Source organism: Antennarius striatus, chromosome 22 (genome assembly GCF_040054535.1).
Source record: "Antennarius striatus isolate MH-2024 chromosome 22, ASM4005453v1, whole genome shotgun sequence".
Classification (NCBI taxonomy): Eukaryota; Metazoa; Chordata; class Actinopteri; order Lophiiformes; family Antennariidae; genus Antennarius; species Antennarius striatus.
The window spans coordinates 3850235-3870866 of NC_090797.1; the positions used below are offsets into that span (position 1 = coordinate 3850235).

The window sequence follows — 20632 nt, forward strand, 5'->3', positions numbered from 1 at the left end:
TGTTTTGTCAGACACGATGACACGCAGTTGGTTTTGGTGCTTTCAAGGGATTGAAAACTCAGAACAACCTCCGTCTTGTCCTTTAAACCCCCCCGATCAGCAGTGAATATATTCCTCTGGACAAACAAATCACCAAGAAAAGGAAATGTCTCACAACTTAGGGTCTGACTGTCTCATTTAGTAAAGATGACCAGTGCCAAACGTGTGTGTGGTCGCAGGCTGCATTCGGTGTCGTCTGGGTAAATGAGGATTGACGGGTCCCTAATGTCCTCTGCAGTGAATAATTGGATAATCGAGAATCCTGTTGACGCCCTCCGTCCTGTGGCTGAGATGAGGCTCGTAGCCATCCGAGAACTCCAGTGACACCGCCACAGATTGAGTGTGTGTGTGTGTGTCTGTGTGTGTGTGAGACAGAATGACAGTAAGATGAATTTATTCTGACTTTCATAGTATCAGTCACACTATTTACATATTTATTCCTCATATTATAATGCAGTGACAGTGATGTTATTCTACCGCCGCCTCTGCAATGTCAATTTTGCATTTGTGCTTCATGCAGACCTGAAAAAAGCAGGCTGGGAAGCAAGACGTGAGTTTTGAATCTAACTTAAAAATTCTTTTTTTGGTTATCATACACTCATGCTGTATGAAGTTAGAAATAAACTGATGTGTTTAATAATTTACGGATTAATCTGGTCATTTGAACTTTAAGGTTGGACCAGCTCCAGGAGAACCACTGGTTTCGTACAATAATGTCCAAAATAAAAACTCTCCATAGTTTAGGTCGACATCTGGACATCAATTTTTAGGACGAATCAACATTCAAAAACTAAAATCTAAAGAATTTGTGAACATATAAAAACAGAATTTCAGCTGATTCTCACAAAAATTCAAATATTTAATCAATATTTTCACATTAACATCTTTGTGCATATTTTTACCAATTCTTGCTTTCCAGAGTAACAAAGGAACAGATGAAAATATCCATATATATGCTATATGCATAAATACAGCAGTCCACAGGACTGAAGGTCTAAACAATCAGCAGATTTAATGGAAAACAGGCATTTACCAAAAGAAATAAGCAAGAAAAGGACATTTGCTTTTTTCTGCCCTGCGATGGAGAACGATAGAGAGGTGTAATGAAATAAAAGCCGGGCAGAGGGGATAGACTAGTGGGCGAGTCACGTCTGTCTGCGATGCACTTATCAGGTGGGATTTTCTGGAAGTGTCAGGAAGCCTTCAAGCCTCTCGGAGAGCCGGTAGTGACAGGGCTATCTGCCTCTGACAGCCCAAAGACCTCAAACCGGATGGCTGGGAGAGATAAGGCTGTGGACACACACACACACACACACACACACACACTTACACATGCACATCCTGATGATGCTCGTGCATCCTCTCACACACAAACACTGACATTCGTTTTGCATTTACAAATTCCCTATTGCCTGACCACTTGCTCATTCATTCACTCATGTGCACTGACACACACACACACACACACACACACACACACACACACACACACACACACACACACACACACACCCTGTCTGCTAGCCAGCGAGGCTTCCCATTAGCTGTGGTGCAGTGTGCTGGGTGTGAAGCGCTGGGGCGAGAGACATCAATTTGCTTCCTCTAATGCGCTCGCTGCCCCCACAAGACATATTGATTATTTCTTCCCCGCAAAGCGACAAATAGCAATTTCGGGGGCATAATGGAGATAGATGGTTGGTTTATAAGAAGCCCCCAAAGAAAAGTTGTAAGGGGGTGGAGGGCTAGAGGGGGGGGGGTGTGGGAGGGGGTGGAGGGATGAGGGATGCTCTTCCTCCTCCCTCTATCTCTTTTATAGGGCTCCTACCTCCTCCACCTTTTTCCACGTCGCTCCTGAAAATGCATTTAAAAGCAAACAAAAAAATGAAAGTTGAACAAGGAGAGAAGTGCTGTGTGCGCCTAATAAAACAGATGAAGCGAGAGACGGGTGTGCCTGTGAGAAAATAAAAGGTATGGCAGGGATTTTGGAGGGGGGGGGGGGTGGTGCACAGATGTTGAGGGGCACCGTCAATGAACATTCATTACGCACCTCCTCCTAGGAGCATCGCCTCCTCCCGTCTTAATGGTTGTACTGCGGAGAGCAGCTGCTCCTGCAGCCTTCGCTCGTATTCATCCTCCGTCTGTTGCATCCACTTCATATCCTCCTCATTAGCAGAGGTGGGATAGATCCGGAGGTGGGATTATCAGCCTTTGGTGTCCCAATAGTTCATCATAAGGTTTGGGATTAGATTGGGATTGTTATCATTATAATTTGTTTCTCTATCACTTGATCAGATGAGTTTCTGAAGTAAAGAGTCGCATTTTGTTTCTGGTTTTAATGGCAGACACCACCAAGGATGAAGAATCCTGCAGGTCTTAAACGCACCACATCTGGATCCCCCATTAAAAATCACCTCAAATTACCCCCCAAATCAAAGATCCACTAAAAAAATCCCCAGATGTTTCTTCACACACACACACACACACCTCCATCTTTACTTCCGCTTTCACAGTTATCCACCATGTAGTCTTTGTACGATTGATAAAAAAGTTCCTGCATCCACCCTTTTATCCAGATCCACTTCGAAATGTAAAGCATTCCTCCTTTCTCTGTGTCCGACCACTCCACCGAGTTTCACCCAAATCTATCAGGCGGTTTGATTGTTACGGACGGAAATGTTGGAAAAGGTTTTATCTGTTAGTTTTTTTGCTTACCTAACAAACAAACTGACAAACAGACTCCGGGGAAAACCAAACCTCCTCCACGGCCCTACACTTTGAAAAAGTTTGCAGATTTCCAAGAGATTCTAAGTCGATCAGAGTTCACCCTCCTGCCTTTCTTCACCAACTTCCACTGTAAAGTCGAATGTTCCCTCTCCTCCGGGCAGCCATGATATTTCACATTGTTATATAAGGTTCTGGATGATTTAAGGTGGCTGATAGCTGCAGATGTCAGCGCTGCAGGCTCCGAGCAGGAAGTGAAGTAATACGTGTGTGCAGCTCATCGTGAGATAGACTGATAGGAAATATTACTCAATAAGTTTAGCTGTGGACAACTTCTTTCTGCAAAGATGATTCCTCATCGTGATTACTCTTGGAAAAATCAAGATCTAGTCCAGATCGGAGGAAAGTAATGGAATTTTCAGACTGGTAGGAACCCTTGTTGAAGTTATTGGTGCAGGAAAACGTGGTGTGGGATAGTGTCACCTAAGCATGAGATGTGTGAGTGAATAAGAAAATTAACACTTTTAACATTTAATTCCTGCGTCTTGAATGTGTAAATTATTGCACAGGCAATTTAGGGTCTTTAAGCCAATTTTTTTCTGTCTTCTGCCACTACGACCTTTACTTTATCACTGTTCCCATAAATAGTTCATAAAATTTACATCTTTTTTCCCCTAATCCCTGCCAACGTGTCCATAGTGCTTGTTTAAACCTTAATAATAATTAATCTGACTGCATTTAGATGATCCAGGCATGAAATAAGCACTGTCTAAATGAGGTTATAGTGAATACATAATCCTGCTATCACATTAAAAATGCCTTTTGTGCTTTCAAAAGCAAAATATGAGTGCACATGGCTTTATAAGGATGAATTTGCACTTGGGAACATTTGCAAAGCGGCTAAAATTGTTTAAAAATAGAAACGATGAGGAAACAGAATTTTTTTTTTTTTTTTTTTACAAAAACACATTAATTTGGATGCAGTTTGCAGAACAGGGTGATCAGTTCAAAAGTTTCTGCACCACATGAATGTGAATAACCATGACAGGCCATTTTGTTGTTTCTTAGGGATAATGGATCACAGCTTTAATTGCATGCAACAAGCCTGCAGTGGGCCATTAAGCACAATAAATTATTTCCCAAGATAGTTGGAGGAATTGTGAAAACTTTGACCATTCCGGGGGGCTTTTACACCCCTGTGCTGGCATCCATTATCAATTTAGTTTGGTAAATGAAGGTAATGCAGCCGTTTCTAAGTATAACAGCGGCACGTTCTCGGATTGCATGCAAAGGTTTAATGAAATGGAGTTTTTTAAACACCCCAACCAATCGTCAGCAGACTAATAATGCCCTCGTTCCCCCGAGATCCGGTGGTCCTAAATTATAGGAAGCAGCTCAGACAGACAGAAATGACACAGAACCGCATGCAAAATGAGCTTATTATCCCTGTTCCTGTCAATGCAGCACGGCCAAGCTGTCAGTGATCACAACAGACATGTTATATACAACGGCGGTATTACAGCCGCCGCGCCTGATAAGAGGAATGATCCACGGTGGTGATGAAAACAGACAGGTGAGATGGAGGGGAAAGAGGGGACGGATAGGAAAAAAAAAGGGCTGTTAGCGAGAGGATGGTGGGAGTAGAAAGACAAAGAAAGGGTGGAAGGAATTAGAGGATGCGCAAAATGGCAAGATGAATGGATGGACGGCGGGACGGAGAGAGGGGGGAAGAATGGGTGGATGGATGGAGGGATGGTGGGACGGAGGAGGGGTGATGCTGGCTATTATCCTGCATCGATTTAGTCCAGTCAGGGATGGCTGGAGGCGTAATGAAGTGTGGGATCTAGGGGTGTCTGCATGTTCTTGTTTGCGCCTTATAGCTTTTTGGATGTATTGTGGGATGACGTGTCAACTGTGTGTGTGTGTGTGTGTGTTTAATGCAGATGGTGAGGTTCTGCAGGAAGCTTTAATCCATAATTGATAGACTATAACCAACGTTCATCTTTTGAAATTACCTTACCCTCCATTACTCCCCTACTGACCTGAGAATGAAGTGGCAGATATTCACAATAACTGCAGGACTGCGACCTGATCTTGCTTCTAAACTTCAGAGAACAAAGACAGATCCGTCTGAACAAAACGCTACCTTTAGATTTTTAGAAAGAAATCATTCGTTAGCTCAAAGAAATAAATGAAAAGTGTAGAAAATAATCCTTACATTAAAATCCTTAGATTCAAAGTGCAGTTGGTAACCGCTTCTGCCTCTACCAGACAACTAAAAGTCAAATTGTTATTTCTCCTGTTGGAATATTTAGGTATCATCGCCATGAAAATACAAACCAAGCCCACGTTTGAGTTTAAACAGCAAGCAGCTCAGAGACAGAAGGGGGAGAAAACATTCGGAAAAGTCTTGACAAAAGTTTCCCATCTAACTACAAGCTGCAATGAGCTCATCCTTTAATGCCTCCTTTTTACAGCTCAGTAAATGTTCTTGCTTTGCACAATGTCATCCGTCCTCCTGTGGCTGGCGAATCAACACACGCTGCGTCCGCCGCAGACGAGAGAATCAAAAGGGAAAATACCATTTCTGCTCGCTGGGTTTTCTGTGCAACAAAGAACAAAGGAGAAAATCAACATTATAGCTGTTTAAAGTACAAATAAGGTGTCCCTTGTTCAATTTCAGCATCCCTCGTGCTCCTTCTCCTCCTGCATCCCTTTCTCCTTGATCCCCCCTCCACACACACACACACACATACACACACACAATCCCCCGTACTTCCTCTCCCGGCCTAATCCGCTACTCGACATGCTCCCTCTTTGTTCTGCGACCCTGACAAGTCGTCTCGTTCCCCTGCTCCGAGGACAGCCCTGGTGTGCTTGGGATAATGGAATGAATGTTGCAGTGATAAACCCCCCGAGGATGCTGGGAGAAAACACAGGAGTGTGTCAAGCAGGGTGATAACACTCTATTCTCCTGTGCATCTGTCGGAGGAGCAGGGATTATGGTTTTACAGACGGGCTTTGCCGATCCGAGCCCCTTCCTGCAGGCTGGGATGTTTACACTGGAAGGTGTTGGGGGGGGGGGCGGATGGAATATTCTCACAACTGTGTCACACAAAGGTCTTGATTAGTTTTGAGCATTGCTTCACTTTGGGCAATCAGTCGTCCTATTAAAGTTTACTACACTCCATTTCCTGAACAAATGTCACTCAATTCAAAGCTGTGGTTAAAAGTTTACTCATGCATGAACGCGGAGATGATGCACAACTCCATCACAGTGTGCTGAAGTGTGCGCCGTGACATTTAAAGGATACAAGTGGTGCCATTTTGCGTTTATCTTATTGTCAGCAAATCCCCCTCCCAAAAAACGTACACAGACAAAACTTTATCCAACGAGTATTGTCTGATAAAGCTTATTGCTCTGTGCCAAAGAGCTCCATTGTCACATTAACACAATTAAAACATCAATGAGCCACAACATTGTGGGTCCAAATATGCATCAACGCACAGCAAGTCCTAGAAAAGTTCAATATTTTCTCCAGTTTGAGAAATATTTGCTAAAAATTACAACGCCCAGCTGTTTTTAAGGAGGAATTCTTCTCCCCTTCATTATCTGCACATGACAACTACAGTATGAATAATGGGAGATGTTTGGGGAAGATCATTGGTACCATTAGCGAAAAGACCCGAACGGCAGCTCTCCTGCGCAAAAGACTGACTTGCTCTACGCCTATTCATCTTCCTGCGCACCATTACTTCCTGTCTTTCTGCATATGGGTTATGTTAAAGACTGGGGGATTTGTCCAAAAGTGGAAATAATTCCAAGGGATACTGAGCCGGTAAAAGCTGCATAGTAAATTCCAGCAGAAAGGAAACGTTTCCGCCTGTTTAGAGACATTCAAAAAAGTTCCAAAGGGATTTAGTTGAAATATTTTGGAGAGGTAAGTTATGGCATAACGAACAATGATCCATGGTTCTTATGCATAATGCCTGAAATGAAAGTCTGATCCGGGTTTGAGTTTAAGTCTGAATCTGTTGATCTATGTTGTTTGAATTGAAAAAGGTTTACAGAAAATGAGCTTATGTTAAAAAATTAAAAATTAAAAAACAGAATTCTGCCACAGACAGTCAGCTTTGGAGAATTCAGTCGTCGGAGTATCTGAAAATCAATCTAATCCAAACTGAATGCTGATTATTACTGTCATCACAATCAGTCAAACCACAAATTCAATTAGAAACATGGAGTTATTGAAACGTAAGCTTTAAAGGTGACTGCTTTACTGGTGCTTGGAGTTACAGCAGGGATTTCATATTTTCTAATGAGGTTTTTTTTTTTTTTTTGCCTCTTGTTGGTCTAATCCAGTTAGGGGTTTAAGTCGTGGTTTCATACTTAATACCGGTCCAACATTTTCAATCCTGAGATCTGTCCGGTACAACCACTCGCCTCTTTGGCAGCTCCTCTGTGTGCGCCTGGTTGCCCTTACAGTAATTGCTACTGAAGAGCAGAGCGGTTCAAAATGTGTGCAGCAGAATCTGAATGAAATGAAGTGCATTTGGATCTCAGACACGGCAAACAGAATGCTGAAACTGTTTTCCGTCTGGGTCTGGCCAGCCTTGTCATCATCCCACATGAAATGGGAATCAGAGAACATCCCGGCTTTGAGTTTTCTGGTGCAAGGAGACGGCGAGGAATCGATAAAAACTGATTGGCGAGCCTGTTTTGCTGCTGTAAAACAATTATCAGAGTTTGCAGCTCTTAAAGTCTGAGATGACACGTTCTGTCTTGTGCTATTACATCCAAGTCCAGTTTCCCTTGACCTCAATCTCCCAAGATATCCGCACGTATCCCTTCCTTGATCTATCCCGACACGCACCCCTTTGACTCAGCCCATCCGACAATCGAACAATCTCTAACCCAACCTTGACCGCAGAAAAGACAGAAAAAAAATCAAATAAGTGGGAGGAGGGAGCTTCATAAGAAAACCTCCCACCCTAAAAATAGAAAAGGTGGCAATTACGTGGCAATCTAATCATCCCGCTGGTAAACAAGCCCTTAAGATTCCGCCCTCGTATCCCCAAGGCATTCTTTCTCCTCGCCACATCCTCATCATTGCTGGCGATCGGCTTAATTACGCCCCCACCGTCCCTAGATAAGAGAGCGATAGCCTTATCACCACGGCTCATTTCCAAATCCATGAAATTAATAAAGCCTACCTCCCCTCTCAGTTCTGGGGCCAAACTTATATTAGCTGTCACAAATGAGACTCTGTGAACTGGCACTTTTGTCTTGGGCAAAGTTGGCAAAGAGAAAGTTGCGGAGGCTCATCTTTGAGGACGAAACCGTCTACAGTGGATATTTCTATCTGTCCAAACACTTACCCAACATCTCCCAGCTGACATTTTGGCGTGAAGCCGGTTGTCAGATCGTCACAACGCTGATGCGTTAGAAGACAACTGTTGTGACGATGGTGGGAGAGTGAGTCTTTGCAAAAGATGTCAATCACTGCGCCATTATACAGGGTAACAATACAGTAGTGGTTTGATTTTAGCCAACATTTAAGCCCTTTTTTTGTCGCCTAGGCAAGACATTCAGACCCTCCTGATCTTTGGATTCCAACACAAAAGAGTCTTCTTCTTTTTTTATGTTAGGAAAATAATTTTGAGTCGTGGTTTTTCACCCTGATGAGGGCTGTGTCTGCGTGCTGGTTTTTATGATTCCTCCAGCTTCATTTATCATTTGCTCAGGGGCGAGTTTGGTGCAGTTAGCAAATCAATTTTTTTGTAATCTCCACCTAGGGAGGGCGGCTAAATTGCCCCGTTTTGTTTCCTGCTGCAGTGGAGTTTGCACGAATTACTTTGCATGCCTGAGAAATATCAATTAGAAGGGGAAGGGCGAGCGGTTAGCTTCCTTACCTACGCGTCATCAAAATGCAATTAATCGAACTAAGTGGACCTCCAGCTGCTTTCCAGTCGGATCCGCCTCATATGTGAGTCCTCCAACCTTCGTTTTTGCTGCTGTAATCAGTGGAGAGACAGCTGTTTTTTGTTTTTTTTTTACCCGTGCTTCACCATTACACCTGCCCGGTCCCTCGAGCAAAGGGCTGTGCTTCACCGAACAAATCCACTCCAAGACTGTCTCCCAGGCATACTCCAGCGTGACTGGCAGGGGTGTCACACATAAATTTCAGGGAAAAAGGAGAAGGTTGTGTGCCGACCAGTCGCTGCACCGTTGCTGGCAATGGAATGAGATGGGCTCCCACTAGGTTTGGGCCTGTCATTTATTTCTAAACGACGGCAGATGGTGGGCTTGGCGCCTGCACCATCCTCTCAATCTCCCAAGGTGCACTTCTGTGATGGATGTAGCGAATGGGAGCGCCGCAGAGAAGGCTGAGGCACATCTGCACAGGCCGATAACGGGGGGGGCAAAGTGTGTCTAGGCTTTCCAGCCGTCGACTTGCTTTCACGTATTACTCATTCCCTCACGGACCTCTCGGGGACTCGAGTCTCTCCGAGTTTATTTGCCGCTCACTTTCATACCTCGGCTTTTTCGCCGTCCTTATCAGCGGGATACCTTTCTGTTGAGCACGCAGGTGAACCTTTAAGTTTGACATCGCCACCTGCTCGGAGAAAGTGAGTTAATTATAACGGTGTTATGTTACCGCTGCTATCACGGGGTCTTTAGGCTATAGATACTCTTTACTCAAACAGAAACTTTCACAGAAGTTCACAACTGACTGATAACTTTTAACAAGGTGACATTGCATATATGAATGGAACTTTATTTAATAGGCTTTCATTTTATTTTATTAATCTCATTAGTACTTTGCCTTAATGCCTGCTGGCGCTCTTCACTGAATAAATCAACTACCAGTCATTTACAGTTTTGACTGAACTTTTGCCAAAGTTACCGAAATGGAAGGAAAACTACAGCTTGACTGTCAATACAGATATTTATTTTCTATTTTTCTCTGACTAGGTTCGCATTACCAAGCTGAAGTGACTCAATTAGCATTTTTTTTTTGCCTTAATGTGACAAAATCATTTTTTTCCAGCTCTTGGGGAGACAAAAATTCAATCTTTCCAAATCAATTTGAGCGACTTTTATTTTGTATCCGTGCAGCACGAATGAGACAAACATCGGAATTGAGTGTTCCGAACATCAGCCTTTCACGATTCGCTCAAAATAACAAAATCTGATCCAAGCAGAAAATCTAAACTGAACAACGAAGCTCATAAAGGGAACATTGTCATTTTAGAAGAGAAATGTGCCGTTCATTTGAGTGGTGGATAATGGGCTTCACAAAATCACAAGCACTCACATCCGGAATTGGATAAAAATATAAACTGATGACAAACTGCACTCACGAAAAATAAAAAGTCAGTAAAGGGAATGTGCTTCTCAAGAGAGACAGATGAAAATAAAACACTAAAAACAAAACTAAACTGAAAAATGTTATATATGTACAGTATAATATTTAAAATCTAATTCTAAGCATTATAATTAGATTTTTATACTATTGTCTTAAAATTTCAAAAGAATATCCCAGCGTAACAAAATAATGGCAGACATTGGCAAACAATTCTGTATTTTTTGATTTAAATAGTACAGAACCAGATAACAAAAAAACAGCTTTTGAAGGAAAAAAAGAACTCGTCTCTGGTAACCAGAGTGAGGGCTCGTGTTATTTGAACATCCACACACACACACATTTGTGCAGAATTTATAATACTTGTTTGGCTGGCCTTTTACTACTCGACTGAAAAATGTCAGCCCTTTCTTTCCAGATCCTCTGATTCCAATTTAATTTATGCTGTTGACAAACAGACGCCCACATCCCACAAACCGCCTGACACAGTCGATCCAAACACACATTAAAGTGAGCGATAGCCGTCTAAAAACACCCTTGCAAAGGTCACGTCAGCTTCATCAACCTAATCATTGAACGCCATCACTTTCCTTGATTTAGGGGTTGCAGTAAAGGCATCATAACCCACCCAACCACATCCCCTGCCCATAAACGTATCCATGGCAACAGAGACATCGGCTTGCCCTCCGACGATGCATCTTTGGGATTCTCTGAGCGTCTCTGCAGGGTGACAAGTCAGGCGTAAAGAGTCGATTTAACTGCGGCATTGGGGGAAGCTCGCACATTAGCAGGAAGGAAATAAGAGCCAGCAAATACTTAGTGGGTGATTGGCTCCGCAATAACAGAACACCCCCTTTGGCAGCTCGTCAAGCGCTGCTATACGGATGCCATTACAAACAGGGGGCCATTAGCAGGCACCGAGGCTTCGTGAGGCATGTCGCCGCTTCACGTCCTCAACGCCCGAGGATATGTGTATGATCAGGTTTACAATGCTCATCCTGTAGGATGGATGGATGGAGAGATATGGAATATACTGTACATGTATAGCGTATATACAGAGAGGGAGTTTGATTTGCTGTCAGCAGCACTGCAGACCACAGCTGCATTATTACGACTTCCTCGCGGTAGGAAAGCACGTTGTGTGATTTCTGGGCCTCATGCAGCGTCGAGAAGCCGAACACACTGTCGCTGCACAGAAGCACTATTAATATGCAGTAAAAAGATTAAACAGATGAATATTTTATCAGCTTAGCGTGCATTGATGTGGTGGAGAAAGGTTTTCAAAATCCATTGTCTAGCCCTGTGGTCACATTTCAGGCCCCGGATTTTTTGCAAAGTGGTTAGAAAAGTCTCTTAATCACTTCGAACTCTAGTTTATTATAGATGAGTTTCCTTGACCACTAGAATAACAAGAAGCAGCATCTGTTCGGCAGTAGTTTGGCTGAGGACGCGGTAAGTTCAGTAAGAGCGGTGATCTGAAGTAGAACCACATACCTGGACCGCTGCTGGTGCTTTTTTGTTGAATATCGCAGCTGCGTTTGTGAATTCAAATAAGCTGAAAGCAAAATGGGAAAGGGGAAATATTGAAACACATTTCTTTCCTGCTGCTCAGCTCCGCTTTGCGCTTCACTGCATCATTAAAATGAAGTTGGGGGTAAAAAATCCGTCTCAGCTTCGGCTTTCATCTTCACAGTGATGCATTTTATTTTACATGCTGAGTTCATACCTTGCGGAAAGTAACACACCGACACGCAAATACATGAAAGCACCACCATAAGCACTCGTCTCATTGTTGTCCTACAAAATACGTTAAAACATCATACCGGAAAAACACTTGAGATGAGCTCCTTGTTTGACAACATGTGTCAAACTCAAGGCCCGGGGGCCAAACGTGGCCCTCCGTATCATTTTATGTGGCCCATGAGAGCATAAAAGGTCACGGTGTCTAAAAATAGGTCAAACGTGTGCTTTGACAAAAACTACATTTCCCACAATGCAGTCTTTACGCTGATGTGGCCTTCCATGGACTCAAAAACGTAATTTAAGTGTGTATGTGTTAATACTTTGGACATCCACATCTCTTCTGACCAATCATTGCGCACCTCTGTTGGGTCGCTAAACCTTTAGCACAGCTAGCATTGGGGCTTAAACACCTTGTGGGGCGCCCCATGCTACGAAAAAAAAAGCTTTCATGATCTGGTCCCACAATTTAGATGAAAACCTCCATCAAATAGTGTGTGTTATGTAAAATGAGTCGCCCACCCCGCCTTTCACTTCAATCGCCTTCTCTGCCACCCATGAGACGGAGCATGAACGCCCCGCAGGGGGGGTGGCGTTCATTTCTGATTTTTTTTTTTTTTTTGTAATACCCTCCCAGCCTGGCAGGCACCCCTGGCTGACTGGCATCTCATTAGGAGAGCGAGGCGCCACGCTTGCTCGTTCGCCGCCAGACAGGCCAAAGCCACAGGCTGCATGCTAATTGCAGAGGCGTTGCCAGCGTGAGATGACCTTGTGTGTGGTTTTAAATTTAAAAAAAAAAAAAAAAAAAGAGGAGAGGAAGGAGGAAGAGGAGTGGTTCAGCGTCTGGTGGGATGGGGGTTCTCCTCTGCAAAGCGCTTTCGTCCTGACCTTGGGTGGCAAAGTCGGCCAAGAGTGACCACTGGAGGGGGATCAATGTGAAGTCTTATTAAAAACATCTATATAACGCAGCTGGTGTGTGATATATGGTGGGTATAAGCACCTTACTTATCACTCTGTGTTCTACAGCAGCGTGTAATGAGTAGAGCATCATGGTGAGTGACATTAATTTGCTGCTTATCGTAACTTTACTACACTTTCAAAAGCCTTTTTTTTTCCTTCTTTTTTTGCTTGACAACTCATTACATTCAAGGCTTCGAGTAAAAGTCACATTCAAAACACATTCTGACAGCAATTTAGCACATCTTTGCAGTAATATCTATACTTTCACCTCTCGTGACATTAATTTACAGCGTGTCTCGGTTGTGTTACGGCTTTTGCGGCTCGGGTCATCCTTGCAAAGTGTGCTTTTTTTTTTTCTTTTCCCCCCGTCGAACATGAAAAGCCATGTTATAAACCCTGAATATCAAATTCAAGATGATGCAAAAGGCTTTTGTGGTCTCCGGCTACTCGATGTGCACTTACGTCTTGCATATTTCAAACGTCTAAGCCCGTCTAGATCTGTCTGTAATTTCATCATAACCTCTCCCATCCGATAAGGCGACCTTTCGGCGACGCACTCCATCTCGGCGCTCGCATCTCAAACAGCTAAACTGCAATGTTCACAGATTAAATTCCGATCAATGACAAAACACAAACACCGAGGCGGACGGAGTGGAGGCTGAAGTGCACCTTCAAAAGAAAAAATTGGTCAAATATAGCCGCCTTTGTCAGCCATATTTGTCCTGTCGCAGGTATTGACGGTTTTGTATCATTCCAAATATTAAATCCTGGGAAATATAATTAAGTTCCTGCAAAGACAGAATGTTAAGTGTGTTTTGTATGTGAGAGAGAGAGGAGGGGGAGACTACGGCAATCCTCTGTTTGATAAAGAGGCGCTGCCATCAGCCAAACCAGCCGTCTCCTTCAGTCCTCATTAATATGTCGTCATATTAAAAAAAAAAAAATCATTTCGGGCCTTTGCTGATGAGCGTTTTATTGCCTCCGTGAAAAGGCTCTCGCTTTGTCAACGGCGGAGAAGAAACCTTTGACGCGTAATGAAAGCGTGGAGGGGAGGGTGAGGAGCAAAGGGAGAGGAAGGACGGGGGAGATAAGGCCGATTTGTCGTTACTCACCAGAACGGTGTCGATATTTAGACAATTAATAATTCTTTAACTACTACGTAAACATTTTTTTCTCCCACCGGAGAGACAAAAGCCAACGTTTGTCTGGCTCGGTGACTTCAGCGTGAGCTAATGCTAAACAATTAGCTTGAGTTTATGTTTTCTAGATCCAGACTTCATGCGTGAACCCAATGTAATCCTCGTTAGACGCCTCTAGTGATCACTATCCAGCATCTGTGTGTCGCTATGGAAACCCATGTCCTTTATGTCCACCTGCTCGTTTGACAATCACATTTTAAAACACGTCCCAGCGGGAAATCATCTCCCACGCTGGGTTCTTTTAACTTCTCTGCTTGTCTTTTTAGTATTTTGTCCAGAGAATGAAAGCTTTTACATTTTCAGGGGGATTCAGAGAGGAATGTGGGAGATTTTGTCAATCGTTTGCCATTAATGAAATATTAATAATCCAGTTTAAATCCAAAATCAAGGGCAAAAGTCACTTCACTGTGTCTACAAATCGACTTCCAGCTGTTATTCCCGGTTCTAAACTGGTATCATTCTGTCGACGTTACGAAACGTAAGGATTTTTATGTGATGTTTTAAAAAATGTGAGGTTTTTTTTATTTTTATTGTCTGATGCCACACCGAGCTGTAACGTCTGTGCTTCCGCCCAAGGCAAATTTTCCCTTCAAGGACAATAAAGCATCACTTATCTTATCTTAAAATAGATCTGGAGCGACCATTATGGAAAATAATATTTTCGTTGATAAACCGCTGACGATAAACATGATTCAAAACGCTCGGCGTAGGGTACCAAGGTCGAGGTGGCATTACGTCATTATTTACCAAGCATGAATGTATATTAAACGTGGTGGAGTAAATGCCGATACTGAATACGAGTGTAAAGTTTCATAAAATAAAGTAAAAATACTTCAAAACTGTACTCTAGTTACTTTCCGCACGCCGCTGCCATCGATAGCCGGCAGGCTGGTTTTCAAGCGGCTCAATCCATCAATTTAACTCTCAATAAAGGGCATCTTAAAAAGCGCTGCGATGAATTAACAAAGAAAAATCTGATGTCGATTGCAACCTTTTCACCTCTCCTGGTCGGTCGGATGTTACATCTGAACACCGAGCTGGGGAGTTAATCTCCCAGTCGTCGGCAAAAATGCCTCCACAAGCACTTTTTAGTGTCGGGACACGTGAAATGGAAAAAGCAATTTTCTCTTAGCGCTGTGGTGAAAAGAAACTTAAGAAAACTGCTCAACGGTGACCCGATGAGGGTCCTGGGGTCCATTAATGACACCAAAACCTGCATGTTGGACACATGTAGCTCGATGTAGCCTGTAGGAGCTAAATGAGGCTAATAAAAGTGGTTGACAAAAAGCATTGATGGTATAATACTGAATTAAGTTTAAATGGCTGCAATCGTACCCCTGCTCAACCCTCTAGATTTATTATCCGCGCCGGCGCTCCCGCTCTAATCGTTTCCATTCTTATTCCCAACGTCGCTCCGTTTTGCCGATTTGTCCCTCAGATAATGAAAAGCCACGCAACAGCAGCGCCATGACACATCCTGCACAGGCCCCTGAAACGGATGCGATGAAGTGCAGACGCGCTACCCCCCCCCCCAACATCAGCCGGCAATATAAATTTAATGCCACCATATGCCGATGCTTTCAGGCGCCGGCGCTGATTAAATGATTCGGTTGCATCTGATGCAGGAAGGAGGCTTTTTTTTTTTTTTTTTTTTGCAGCATTTGTCGCGTCTCTTCCCGATAATCACATTTCTTATTCAAAGTTGAGCAAAAATAACATTAGCAGAGCGGAGATTCTGTATTCTTTCCCCGAGCTGTGTGTTTTCTTTATGAGATATTTTGATTGTGACTTGGATCACGAGCGCCAGAATCGATGTATTAATGTGGGAAACCATGAATTATGAGAGGGAATTAGTCTACTTTCACACAGCAACAACAAACACACACACACACACACGCTCGCTTCACACGATGACATTAACGTCCCAGCAGAATTCACACATAACTACTTGATTGGCCTCGAGGGATGTAATATCTACGCTTTAATTTCAGATAGCAAGTGAGCATATCCTGTTACAAGCCATTACAAGAGTTTAATACCAGGCGCTGGGTTTGTGATGCTCCCGTCTTGTATCCTCACTTCTTAGGATTTAGCTCTGTTTGAGATGAGATGAAAAGATTCCCGCCGCTATGTAGGTTACAGCCAGAGTCTCTCTCGCCTAGTGAAAATTCACTCACATAATTAAGAATATTCCTTTTATAAATAACTTTGCTATTTGTTTCCTCTCTGAAGGCCGATTCAGATGTGAAGTTGAAGTACGGTGGAACAGAGTTTGGATGAGGTTCCTTCAGGAGGAGGAAGTGGGCTTATGTGTAGGTGAAAGGGCCAGGGAGGGAACTTTGGAATCCAGATCACATGTTTGAGACATACTAGATCTGACGGGGATGTCTTTGAGTTATCCGCAAAGTCCCAAGCAAAAAAAAAAAACCTTGTTAAAGTCAAAAAAGTCCATTCTGGTTCCAAACGACTCATCCCGGATCGCCAGGAAAAACTAACAAATTGTTGCTTGGATCTTCAATTACCTCTCCGAAGAAGTTCCTCATAACTATGTGGGCAAACCTCCAATCAGAAACGACTTTCTTAGCGTTAACATCAATAAAGTCCCTGTAAGAAGCATTTAAAGCTACGAAAGGCCTGTTGCTTCCTCAGAAACATGTTTAGGATCTAATATCGGCCGCGTTCTGGTGGGATGCTGCTCATTTCGTGACATCCTCATTTCATATTCTCACCAGTCGGGCATGCCTCAGTTTTGAGGTGTAATATTGGCCTGCCAAATCAGCGGGCGCCCCATTACTCATCCCCCTCTGCGCTGTCTCCTGGCTTGTGCTCCGGCGCTAATGCAGATTACAGGGATATATGAGGGCTATTTTGTTCGCTGCGGGGTGGAAACGATCGGCGGCAAAACCCCATCCCTCTGATTGCAAGGCTCTACATCTGTTCCCCCCCCACCCCACCCCACCCACCCAAAGAAAGCCTATCAGGACATCCATCAGAGCCAAACTCTTATCAGATCTGAGGATGTTACATCAATTGCGCATCAATTATGGATGCTATGTGTAAAAAAATATTTTTAAAAAAAAAATTGGGTCACTATTTCAACACTGGAGCCTCGGAGAGATTGTTTCCTGAAGTAATCGGTGACTCAACTTTAGTTGGGAGTGTTAAATAGTCTATTTGTAATGCAGGAGGTCATAGAAAGAAGGGTCTTCAGTGAAGGAGAATAATGGCCAACTAATGATAGTCTCTGTAATGATAATGTGACTCAAACTTTCTTTTGTGCCCAAAAGTCATTTCAAAGTAGAAGAAATTAATTACAAGCGGGCCTCATTTCTTTTTCCTGATCTTTGAGGACACTCTTCTGTTTCGTGCAGGTGGGGATCGAAACAGGTGCGAAGCCTTATAATCGATAAACCCTTTTTTTTTTTCTCGTTCCTGCCTTTGAGACAATCCCAACATGATAAATGAGATGAGCCGCATTATTCCGCACTCCAAAAATCGCTGGCAATTTAAATTCATTTCCAAACTTGCTTCCCCCCGATGGAGAACACAGACGTATTATTTAAAATTTCCAATCTATTCTGCGACCAGGACACGTCCCAAAAAAAAAATAGAAAAAGAAAAACGTGTGTTTAATCTCTATGCAAGTCTCTCCTCATCTGTTGGGTAAATAGACCATTCATCATATTATTGGGCTTTTACAGCTTGACTATTTGAGTGATCTGTCTCTCAAACAGCCTCTCTCCCTGGCAGCCAAATCAATCATTTTTCAATGAAGATGTCACACTTCATTGTGTGGAATGTTATCCCAAACAATTTCTAGGGCATTATAGATGATAAATTAAAAGCTAAACTTTTTTTTATTTTTTTTTATCCCTTTTACAAAAATGGTTGGTTTCCTCTAGAAAATCTGTAAGCGGCGTATTCTTAGAGCGATGCTCGTGGAAACGTTCACCCATATGCTTAATGCTTTTTATCCTGAATCCACCCTCCACCGCTTTTACCTCAGCAGAGACGTTCGCAGGTGCAGGAATATGATCACTATTAAGTTTTCATTAGGCGTATTAAACACCACCAGCCATTAAGAAGTAGTTGCTGCACAACAAGGGACGTAATTGGTTTGTGTTTAAAGGCCGTTTGATGCTTAAAGTCGTGGGTGTGTTAGTAAAATCCTAGGAAGAGCTCTCCAAGACTTATTTTCCAGGTGAGACGGACAAGAGTTTTCAAGCGAAGATGCACGATGCGGAAAAATTTCTTCCGGGATGAGGCTCATTTTGAAGAACCTCAGCAAACAGAGGATAATGACCCCTTAATTCAATAGTGGAGCCATTAAATAACCCAACAGCTGCAGCAGAGTAATAAGGTTTTCAGTCTTCAGGTTAAATTATTATTCCTCTGCCAGCCCGCCTCATGTCTCGTCTCTCTTCTCTCCTGTGTTTTTGCCGCAGGATCCTCCAGGAGTTGATGCAGGCACCTGCGACGGGAACCCGAACGCCTCCTTACCTGACGGCATGTGTTCAGATGTGTGCAGACAAAAAAGCATCCAACACACACCCGACACAGAAATCATTCCCTACTGTTCAGGATCAGCAAGCAAGCAAAGGCCTATCACTCTTTTCTGCTCAGTCATGTGATCAGGTAGAATTAAAAACTGCTGACTGATCATTTTTGCATCAGCATTGCGGAGAAAGAGTAGAAATACCTCAAAGTCACAGTAATTCAAGACAAAATACTCAACAACAAAAAAAGTATTGAACGCGGTAAAGCGATATAAAAACTCTCCTTTATGAATTTTTATTGGAGTAATTTCCAATAAAATGCAGTCAAAGCATCAAAAGTAAAAGTACTGATTATGCAGAATCGCTAATTCCTTTTTATAAATTAGTGGATTTTGACTGATGATGCAATTACATGAGACAGATTTTTAATGTTGCAGCTAGTCGAGGTTAATTTGACCTGCTCTGGGTAGTTCTATCTATAATAATTTCATGTGTAGTAGCGGGGGATGAAGTATTAAGATCTGTGAATTAAGTAAAAGAGCTCTACAATGCAAATGAATAATATTTTTATATGCTTTATATACTTTCTATATCTAACATCACCAGACACAAGACAATTACTCTTAATTACACTATTTTGACTTTATATAAATATCTTTTTTTTAAATTCTAGTTTAATTTTCCTGGTGAAATAATGTACTCATGTACTTAAAGGCTACGTTTTTATTTACCCCTCTTTCCCTCAAGAGTATCTGCAGAATTCGCCATCGTAGAAGCGATGGCGTTCACGTCCACCTTCCTCCTAATTAGTTGGAGTCATTGTAATCTGTTACCTAATTGCTCACGCCCCGTCTCGTGAGGCCTAACTGAGGATTTGTGCGGATCTGATCTACGGCGTGTCAGACCCCACCGCCTCCGCCTCCTCCTCTACCCTCAATGCACCACGGTTGCATTATTAAACTTGCATAAGATCATTAGCATACAAAGCAGGAAACCTACCGCGGTGGAGTCATACATATTTATCCGGACATGCCCAACTTCTGCGCTCATGTAACCCTGTGAGAAGCGGGCGTAGCTGCCTTTCTACCGCATGAACGCGGAATATCGGGTGGTAAGCGCAGCTAGCTTTAAAGAACACCTTTATTTTTTTAACGTTCGCCTCGTGATTCGCATTAAGACCAGCCTGTGAGACTTTGGGCAGGGTGGGGGTGTGCAGTTGATGATGGAGCAGATGGAGTTTGGTTGGGTTCATCAGAGCAGTTTGCTTCAAGCGCATTAAATGTAGTTTACACACACACACACACACACAGGAATTCCACGCTGGAGCAATGGCTGCCATGCATATTCATCTGCTGCAAACAGATGCACATAATCAAACGCGGGGGAGGACAAACAAGAGAGCACGGTCGTGTAAATGCTTGTTTCACCAGTGGGTTACCTTTGCCTTCTTGAATGATTGTGAAATTCCTTTTCTGTCTCCTTCCCACTTTGCTTTTTTTCCCGCTCATATCCACTTTTTCCCTCCGTTTTCTCGCCCTTCCGGTGAGCAACAACCCCTCCTTTACCCTGGCAGCATGGAATCTTCCATTAATGCTCCTTCCTTCTTCCTTCTTTTCTCCTTCCTCCTGTGAGATTGCTGTTGTGTCTTATGGCTTTTTATTCCTACGTGATGGTAGATGGGTTCATGTAGGAGTAGAAGCCACTAAACACGCGGCGAGCGCTCGACACGCTGGCCGACGCACACGGCGAGCTTCCTGTGGATATGACATCTGCCATGCTCACATCAGCGCCGTGCCCATGCATTATCGAGAATGTGAACTAAATTTAGTGCAGGGTAATCAGCGTAGACCCCAGGAAAGATCTGTAATGCGGAGAAAGAAAGTGGATAATAGAAGCAGAAGGTACTGAAAGTTTTGGCTGACGAATGAAAGTTGTGTTTGCACCTACTTTTCACCTGCATGCTGGCTGCACTTGCCCCCTACCCACAATCCTTTGCCCCGGGGGATGAAACAGAATTGAAGATGTAATGGTATTGGAATGGGAATCAGAAGTAGGTTTTACAGCTATTCAAATGAAGCATACAGAGGTAGGTCATCAGTGGATGCTGTAA

General features: G+C 43.2%; 1 long non-coding RNA gene across 1 annotated transcript in view; it reads left to right on the forward strand.

Moving 5' to 3' along the window:
• The window catches only part of LOC137589439 (uncharacterized), a 37472-nt gene extending 18417 nt beyond the window's left edge, over positions 1-19055 (forward strand). Inside the window, exon 3 of the long non-coding RNA XR_011034175.1 lies at positions 18472-19055. This is a non-coding gene — a long non-coding RNA (uncharacterized lncRNA). The remainder of the gene's footprint in view (positions 1-18471) is intronic.
• The last annotated feature ends 1577 nt before the right edge of the window (positions 19056-20632 follow it).